General features: G+C 50.6%; 1 protein-coding gene across 2 annotated transcripts in view; it reads left to right on the top strand.

Moving 5' to 3' along the window:
* The first annotated feature begins 6948 nt into the window (after positions 1–6948).
* Positions 6949–9355, top strand: part of DUSP10 (dual specificity phosphatase 10) — a 39952-nt gene continuing 37545 nt past the window's right edge. Inside the window, exon 1 of one of the 2 annotated variants that reach the window (XM_069484588.1) lies at positions 6949–7686. The gene's annotated coding sequence lies outside the window, so the exon portion shown is untranslated. Of the gene's footprint in view, positions 7687–8434; positions 9118–9355 lie in introns of those variants that run through there. The other variant, XM_069484589.1, reaches the window with a different exon arrangement.

Here is a 9355-nt window from a genome sequence, read left to right as displayed (position 1 = left end):
GCCTCTTTTCTTTTACCTGAGTTATAGATTCATTAACCCAGACTTTTAAAAAATGTTATTATTAGAACTTTAATCACCCATGTCCTCCTTTTAAGGTCTTTCTAAAATTACTTTCTGGCAATAATAATTATGTCAGTCAGGGGCCAGTCAAATATAGCCGCGGCCCTCGGGCCAAACCGAGACGGGAATTTCCAGCCATCGTCTGTTATTTGACTCCCAATGGCTGTGCCAGTGCTCCACCCCCAGCCCCTTCTCTGTCCTCCCTAACATTCTCCTGGCGTAAAGTGACCACCTAGCGGGTGAAGTCCCAAAGACCAGGGCAGAATGTCACAACTGGCTCTGTTTTGCCGTCTACTGGTACAGCGGCGTCTGCGACCAAATCCTGCAAATCGTACCTTGCAGGAACGCAAAGACAAAAATGCGGTGATAAATCAAGGGCAGAAGCCAAAATGACGGTGGTGTTGGTGGTGATGGAGGGGGGTGGTCACACCACGGGCGGAAGACAGAGAACTCAGGGAAGCCTAGAGACGCACAGTAGCTGACAACGCGTGTGGACGCAGGACTTCCTTTCTGAAAGATGATCTCAGCCGCAGCTGACTTTGATGTGATTCAGGGGAGCTTTTGTGAATGTCCCAGACTCAGTGAAAGAAGCCACAACCAGTGGATGCCGTCAGCTGATCAAATTAAACTCTAGTGTCTCTCGATTCTAAAGCCCCTGCCCTTTTTGCTAAGACGCTTGGTCCTTTATAAATGCAGTGCTTATATGACAAGGTTTTGTTGGAACACAAAGGAGAGCCCCATGAATGAATGTTTGAGAAGTCTTCCGTGTCATTTTCAGCTAGGTCTTGCTAGAGAGTATATATATCCTGACAGATAGGACCCACGATGGCCAAGTAGTGTTGGGGGCAGTTGTCGAGGGGGCCAGGACAGGGGATGCAGGAACAAACATTACGGCAACATTTCCTAGGAGCCAAGAAAGGGGTTAAGAGATGGATTCAGTGCCTGATGAAAAGTGACCAAAAGAGTTGGAAAGTTATTAATACGATCCCTTACAACGTCTCTAGGGCCAGCTCTATCGATCTAGAGCAGCGCCGTTCAACAGAAATAGAATACAAACCACTAATGTGAACAACACATGTCATTTTAAATGTTCTAATAACTACATGCTTAAAAGTAAGAAGAAACAGGTGAAATGAATTTTAGGAATATGTTTTATTTAACCCAATATATCAAAAATATTATTTCAACATGTAATCCATATAAAATTATGAACGAACACTTCTGTCCTTTTTCTCCTACTGAATCTTCGAAATCTGGTGTGTATTTTACATTGAGATTAGATCTTAGTTCAGACTCTCCACAAGTCAGGGGCTCAGACAGCCACACGTGCCTCGCGTGGCTACCATATTGGACGGTGAGGATTCAGACGGGCAAAGTGTGGTGCCTGTACCAGCCACATCACGGTCACCAGAAAGCATGCCAGGAAACGTAGAACTCCAGTCCCACCCCAGACCCACAGCCCCGGGTCCCGGGCTGATCTGTGCATTTAGAGTTGGAGAAACAGGGGTGCGGGTAGCAGGCAGGGAGTGTCTGGTCTGCCAGGAACCTGGGAGAAGGAAGTGGAGAGCTGGATATTCACAGTCAAGCGCTTCACACATTCCTGACAAAGAGCCAGGGAAATGAAACATCAGGCAGCTGCAAAAATGCAGTGAATCCTTGCCTCCCGGTTTGCTTTTGTGAACTGTGACCCCTTCTTGAGCAATCTATTCCTTAGGCCCTTATGCTGAGATTCTATCCTAATTCAACCATATGTCGATTAACTTGGGAAGGCAGAAGCAACAAGAAATAAATAACCACAACCAGATGCCAACATTAATACTGAGATTTAAAGTGGCTTTTTCTTAATACGTGCTATGAAACCGGGACCGCAATCTGTACTGGCTCTGGAAACTCCTGACAGGCTGAAAATTCAGGATGTTTAGAAAAAGATTAAATATGCATTTGGGGGAAAGCAAAAATATTCTTATCTTTCTTCCTTCAGGCTGAATGGACACAAATGAGAGGCTCAGAAACATATCTCAGGTTTATTTTTATCTTTCTAGTCTCCAGATTTCTTTAGAATTCCAAAGCCAGAAGGTTCACTGGGATTTTTACTATCCCCGAATAAATCATAGGGGGAAAATTTGTTTTCCTTTGGCAGCAATAATCCTATATTAGATTTTTTTAAATCATAGAACTACCTTTATTATTATTTTTAATTTTAGAATAGTATGGGCGTACAAATGTTTGGGTTACATGGATTGCTTTTGTACTGCTTGAGTCAAAGTTTTAAGTGTGCCCGTCACCCAGGCAGTGTACTTTGTACCTGTTAGGTATGACTTCACCCATCCCCCCTCACCTGCATGATTTACGTTGAGTTTTACTTCTGTCTGTGCACGTGCGTGCTGATCAGTTAGCTCCGATGTAAAAATGAGTGCGTGGAGTTCGTTTTCCTTTCTTGCAGTACTTAGGAGGATGGTCTCCAGTTCCATTCAGACTGTTGTATCCATTCGTTCTTTTAATGGCTGAGTAGTACTCCATGGTATACATATACCACATTTTGTTAATCCACTCATGAATTAATGGGCACTTGGGTTGATTCCACATTGTTGCAATTATGAATTGTGCTACAATAGACATTCTAGTGCATGTGTCTTTTTGATAAAATGACCTTTTTTCCCCCCTTTAGATAAATACCCACTAGTGGGATTGCTGGATCAAATGGGTAGGTCTACTTACTTTTAGTTCTTTGAGGAATCTCCATACTATTTTCCATAGAGGTTGCACTAGTTTGTAGTCCCACCAATACCTATCTTAGATTTATTAAGTGTATCTTCGTCAGCCTTTTAGGGTCGTTTTAAACTCATGGAAATTTAAGGCACTCAGAGACGAAGGTGCATTCAATTCAGCACATCTTTAATGATGCAGGACAGGGAGGCAGGACATATGGTTCAATGCTCATCTCTCAGGCTTGGCTTTGCCCTGTCCAGCAAAAGGCAAGAAGGGTCAGGATTCTCCAGAGAAACAGAACCAATGAGAGAGAGAGAGAGAGAGAGAGATTGATTGTACTCTGAGGAATTGGCTCATGCAATCTGGAAACTGGCAAGTTCAATACCTGCAGGGTGGCCAACAGGCTGGACACCCAGGACAGCCAGTGCTGTGGCTGAAGTCCAAAGGTCCCCCACCCCCAAATTCATACGCTGAACTGCTAAGCCCCAAGCTGATGGTGTTAGGGAGTCCGCCCTCTGGGAGATAATTAGGTCATGAGGGCAAAGACCTCATGAATAGGATTAGTGCTCTCATGAAAGAGGCCCCAGAGAGACACCTCCCACCCTCCGCCATGTGACGACATAGAGAAAAGTCAGCTGTCTGCAACCTGTAAGAGGACCCCAGAGGGAACCTAACCATGCCGACACCTTGATCTTGGACTTCCAGTCTTCGGAACTGTGAGAAATTCCTGTGGTTTGTAAGCCCCTCGGTTTATGATATTTTATATAGCAGCCTGGACAGAGGAAGACACTATCTTTAAGGAAAATGCTCTGTTTGTTCGTTCATTCACTCATTCATCCTTTGACTGCACAGAAGTTTATTGAGCTAATACTATGGGGTAGCTCCTGTGCCGGTTGCTAGGGGTAGAACGGCAACCAAGACACAGTTTGGGTAACAGAAATGTCACCGGCTCTTCCTTGAATTCGTCAGTCCAACTTGTGGTAGCAACCAAGCTGGGGGGCTTAATTATCTTCACTTTTTGGCTTTAATACCTAATACTTTGCACTGAAAGAAAGCATCAGTATTTTTCTTATGATGGTCGTGGTGACAAAAATATGACGGTGCAATCATGTTACAACACCCAGTTACAGTCAAGATGCTTCACTGTTTGGGACGAAAAGCAAACATTCAGGCTCTGCTGCTGGTTATTTGGATGCAGGGCAGGGTCACAGCCTTTGGCTCCCTAGTATTAGAAATTGAAATCTAACGGCAGTATTTCAGATAGCATTTTCACAATTATGCCTTAAAAACAAGAATAAAATTACCTCTTCTTATATATTAAAGAAGCTGAGAGGAGTGATGAGTGAAAAAATTCCATCTATAACCTGATTTTTTCCACCACTCTATGATTTGAATATAAACTTAGAGATACCTAATTTTAAAAATAACTGCCTCTTTGTTTATGTTGATGATCTGGTAATTATTCCGTGTTTGGGGTTGATAAATGATAAGCAATTTTGCCACCTTTCATAATTTTTCAGCCTGGATAGCTTACATTTTTTTGTCTATTGAATTATAATCATCTACTAGTTTGAAACTATAATAAAATAATCATCTCATAAAAAGAGTTATATTTCCTTTTAAAATTACTTTTCCCTTTTGGGCCTTGTGGGAAAAGCTGTTAAGAACTCTTCTGCGATTATATAAATCTATACTTTGTTTGGGCTGAGATATTGAGGTATTAGCAATGAATTCATGCATGGATAGTAAGTAGCTTTAAATGGAGGCACCCCATTTTCTGAAACACGTACAATGATTTTTTTTTTATTGCTATTTTTCGAGACAAGGTCTTGCTCTGTTGCCTGGGCTATAGTGCAGAGGCATCATCGTATCTCACTTCAGCCTCAAACTCCTGCCTCAAGCGATCCTCCTGCCTCAGCCTCCTGAGCAGCTGGGACTACAGGCATGCGCCATCACACCCAACTGATTTTTCTATTTTTTATAGAGGCGGGGTCTCACTATGTTGCCCAGACTGGTCTTAAACTCCCGGCCTCAAGGGATTCCTCCCGTCTCAGCTTTCCAAAGTGCTGAGATTACAGGCATGAGGCACAGTGCTGGGTTGTTTTTTTTTTTAGTTTGTTTGTTTTCTTTTCTTTTTTTTTTTTTTTTAACCGATGGTCTTTCATCAGCAGAGACTCTGTTTTCCCCCTAAGCACTTGCACAAGTATTTTTCTTTTTCTTCTGAGCTGGGGGATTTCCATTTTACAGGTAAATAAATGAACACTGGCTCTGGATGAGCATATATGATAGCCAGAATCAGGACTTTAAACTTTCAAACTGTGAACTAACATAAACTCTTAAAGTGCCCCCCGCCAGCTGACTGAAGAGACCCCCCTCTTGGCCAAGGGATGTCCTAAAACTAAATTGCTTGCCGTGAGGGATGTCAGACAGGCCTCAACCTTCCCCTGTCCCTTCTTGGAGATGTCCCCCATAACCTATTAACAGACCTAAGGGTATGCAGGACAAACCTGCCAGTCTGGTCCTCAGTTTACATAAAAAATATATGTCTGGTGGCTTGTCTCTGATTAACAGACCTCCTTATCTTAAAATATTCCAAGCCTTTAGACAAAGCTTCAAGTCTTTAACCAATTACCAGTCAAAGAATCTTTAAACCCACCTATATCCCATAAGCCCACCTTTTCGGGCCAAACCAATGTATGCATTCCATGTATTGATCTATGACTTCCCATAACCCCTGTCTCCCTGAAATGTGTAAAACCAAACTGTAACCCAACTACTGTGAGTCCACTTGCTCGAGGCTCCTTGGGCGCGGCTCTGGGTCGTGGTCCTCAAATTTGGCTCAGAATAAATCTCTTTAAACTTATTTTTACAGAGTTTGGCTTCTTTTCCATCGACAAAGCTCTGACTTAATGAAACTTTTTTTCAGACTTCCAGCTCCACATGGATCCAGGGTAGACCCTCTCAGAAGTTGTTTTCTGATTGCTATGCAAATTACCCAGCACCCAGGTTTCCTGGCCATGATCTGCTGGTCCTCAACCTTGTAAGAACCAAACCGTGTGCGCTAAGAGCTCATTGGTGATCCAGGGGGCGAATGCATGTGCGTGCCAGAGAGGGGGCTACACAGAATCCTTTGCTCTAAGATGATCCGATGTATTTGATGCACGTTGCAACTGGCGTGAGCGCCGGACTCCGCCTGGATCTGCATTTAAGTGGAGGCACAGAAGCGGATTTCTCTTCGCAGCTCATTGAGCATGACTGGCCGGCCAAGGTTTGGCATCTCCCGATTCCAGATCTGACTCACAGCAGTTACACGAACATGCCCCTGTCACCTGGCACAGTATCAAGACCGGAGTCTGAAGCGGGACTCCAAACACCTCCAATCAGGTAAGGGAGAAAAGTCACAGCCAGACATTATTTCACTTTTCGTCCCCTGCTTTCTGAGACAGAAGGAGGAAAAGAAAAAGCTGTTTCTTTGGGGTTCTTTGATGTAGACGTTCCGCAGTTCACCTGGACTTTTCCACTCCTTTCTGGATACCGGGCGACTTTCCCGCAGTTTCCCCGACATCTTCCCGAGGAGGCGCAGGGGGGCCGCCCCGCCCCCACTCCCCTCCGGGACGAGCTGCCCGGCGGCTGCCGAAAGTCGGGGGACTAGAAGGGGCGGCGTCGCCTCCTCCATGCTGCTCCGGCCCCTTTCGGTCTGGCTGCTCACACTCGGCTCCGCTCCTTACCGCCGGCCGGGCTGTTCCAGAAGCGCCGGGCTGGCCGGGCTTGGCTCGCCGGGGGCCCTGCTGCGCCGAGGGGCGGCGGCCCAAGCGCGCGAGGCCGGGGGTCTTGTACCCCAGGGCCGGTACCCCAGGCGGGACAGGGGGCGGCGGGGAGCGGGGCCGGGCCCCGGAGGCGGGGTGGACGCCCGGCCCGGGGGACGGGGGTGGCTCCAGCTCCGCGGTTCAGGGCGCGCCCCGAGTCGCCTCTGGTGTCCACCCGGGTCTCCTCCTCCGGGCAGCCCTCCGCGGCGCCACCTTCGGGCTGGGGGTCGAGTCCCGCGGGGCAGGTGGGGGACGGCGGGGGCGTGGCCGGGGCGCCGGAGCGGGCGAGCGGCGCGGCTGGAGCTGGAGCGCGGCCCGCGGGGCAGCGACCTCTGCGGGCGGGCGGCGGCCGCGGGGAGGCTGGAGGGGCCGCGCTGCCCGGGCCCGCTCCGCAGCGGCGCCAGCCCAGGCCCTCAGCGGGGCCGGCCCTGCCGAGGAGCAGCGACGCCCCTGGCTGCGCTCGGGTTCGTCCCGGCGCGGGGCACTCGGCGACGTCCGTAAATCTCGGCTTAGGGTGGGACAAGTCTCCTGCGGAAAGTTGTTCCGGCACTTTGGGGACCGTCCGGAATCAGGAGGAGACGCGGAGACCGCCAGGACCCCCGGCGAGGACTCGGCCCCCGGGAAGCGCCAGCTTCAGCGCAGCGGCGAGTCCGGCCCGGTGACAACTCGGCCCCGGAAAGGGTTAACCGCGTCCCGCCGCGGGCCGACATGTAAATAGAGAGCAGCTGGCGGCGCGGCCCGGCGGCTCCTTTAAGTTTTTGATTGGCTGCCAATGACATCACCGCCCGCGCGGCCGCGCCGGGGACTCGGAGCCGCGTCGGGTGAACCCGCCTCGGCCAGGCGAGGCCCCGCCCCCGGCCCCGCCCCCGCAGCCGCCCATTGGCCGCGGGCCTCTGTGAGGTAGCGGGCGGCTGGCTCCGGGTTCTTATTGGCCCAGCGCGCCGTCGGTCGGCGGCCGGCCCGCCCCCTCGGAACCGTACATTTACAGTGTAGCAAAAGAGAAAGTAACTATGTTGCCGCTGGAGATCAATGAAGCCCGGTGAATGGGGCTGAGAGCGCGAGCCCGCAGCTGAACGCGGCGCCGGGTGGTGGACGCGGCTCCTACCTGCGAGTAAGTGGAAGTTCCGCGGCTGCTCCCGCGAGCAGGGCTGGCGTGTGAGTGTGAGTGTGACTGTGTGAGTGTGACTATGTGAGTGTGAGTGTGTGTGTGAGTGTGAGTGTGTGAGAGTGTGTGAGTGTGAGTGTTAGTGTGTGCGTGTGAGAGTGTGTGTGTGTGAGTGTGTGAGTGTGTGTGTGTGTGTGTGAGTGTGAGTGTGTGAGTGTGTGTGTGAGTGTGTGTTAGTGTGAGTGAGTGTTAGTGTGTGTGTGTGTGAGTGTGTGTGTTAGTGTGAGTGTGTGAGTGTGAGTGTGTGTTAGTGTGAGTGTGACTATGTGAGTGTGTGTGTGAGTGCTGGCGTGTGAGTGTATGTGAGTGTGAGTGTGTGTTAGTGTGAGTGCTCCAGTGAGTGTGACTGTGTGTGCTGGCGTGTGAGTGTATGTGAGTGTGAGTGTGTTATAGTGAGTGTGACTATGTGAGTGTGTGTATAAGTGCTCCAGTGTGTGTGTGTGTGTTAGTGTAGTGTGTGTGTGAGTGCTCCAGTGTGTGAGTGTGTGTTATAGTGAGTGTGACTATGTGAGTGTGTGTATGAGTGCTCCAGTGTGTGTGTGTGTTAGTGTAGTGTGTGTGTGTGTGTGAGTGCTCCAGTGTGTGTGTGAGTGCTCCAGTGTGTGACTATGTGAGTGTGAGTGCGAGTGCTCCAGTGTGTGTGTGTGAGTGCTCCAGTGTGAGTGTGACTATGTGAGTGTGAGTGTGAGTGTGTGTGAGTGCTCCAGTGTGTGAGTGTGAGTGCTCCAGTGTGTGAGTGTGTGTGAGTGCTCCAGTGTGTGAGTGTGAGTGCTCCAGTGTGTGAGTGTGTGTGAGTGCTCCAGTGTGTGAGTGTGAGTGCTCCAGCGTGAGTGTGACTGTGACTGTGAGTGTGAGTGAGGGCGAGGAAGAAACGCGATGCCGGCGGCGGGGCCGCAGCAGGTGAGGGGACAGGTTCCGCGTTGGCTCCCGGGCCCTGCGCGCTGACTCTCTGCAGTCTGCCCGGATTTGGGGCGAGCAAGAAGTGTTTGTTGGGTGCTTTGCGGCAGTTTTAAATGCCCGAGCTGCCGAGTGCGCCGTGTGGCGCGGAGGGGGGATGCCGAGTGTCCCGGGAGCGGGGACCGAGCCGTCTCTAACCGCTTACTTGCTCTCCAGCCCCTGCCTGGCGGTGGGAGGGCGGCTGGCGAGGCAGGGGCGGTTCAGTGTTTCTCCGGGAGGTTTCCTGGGCCGGGCTGGGTGGTTTCACGGGCGACGTGCGCCCGACCCTCCGCCGCAGGGTGCAGCTTTCTCCCCAGTCTCCGTGCGTGTGTGTGAGCCGCGCACTCGTGTGCAGCGGGGGGTCCCAGCGTGTGTCTCTGGACCCGCTTCTGCGACCCTTTCAAAGCAAATGGACTGTTGATCCCGGACGTGCCCTCCCAGGTAACACAATAGCTAAGGCTTCCACCGCTTGATCCCGCTGGGAAACAGTTACAGCTTCTGGAATAGTACTGGCTCTTAAAAAAAAAAAAAAAATACTACGGCAGGGAGGGAAGGAGGAAGGGAGGAGGGGGTTGGATCCTTTGCTCCCATCCAGAGGTGGGTGAGAGAAACCCGAGTCGGTGGGGCTGGGTGCGCGCCCCTGTGCGCGCGCGCGTGGCTTCGGCCTGTGACACTTCGG

Source organism: Eulemur rufifrons, chromosome 11 (genome assembly GCF_041146395.1).
Source record: "Eulemur rufifrons isolate Redbay chromosome 11, OSU_ERuf_1, whole genome shotgun sequence".
Taxonomy (NCBI): domain Eukaryota; kingdom Metazoa; phylum Chordata; class Mammalia; order Primates; family Lemuridae; genus Eulemur; species Eulemur rufifrons.
Note: the sequence above shows the minus strand (reverse complement) of the source record. Positions and strands in the feature narration are given on the sequence as shown.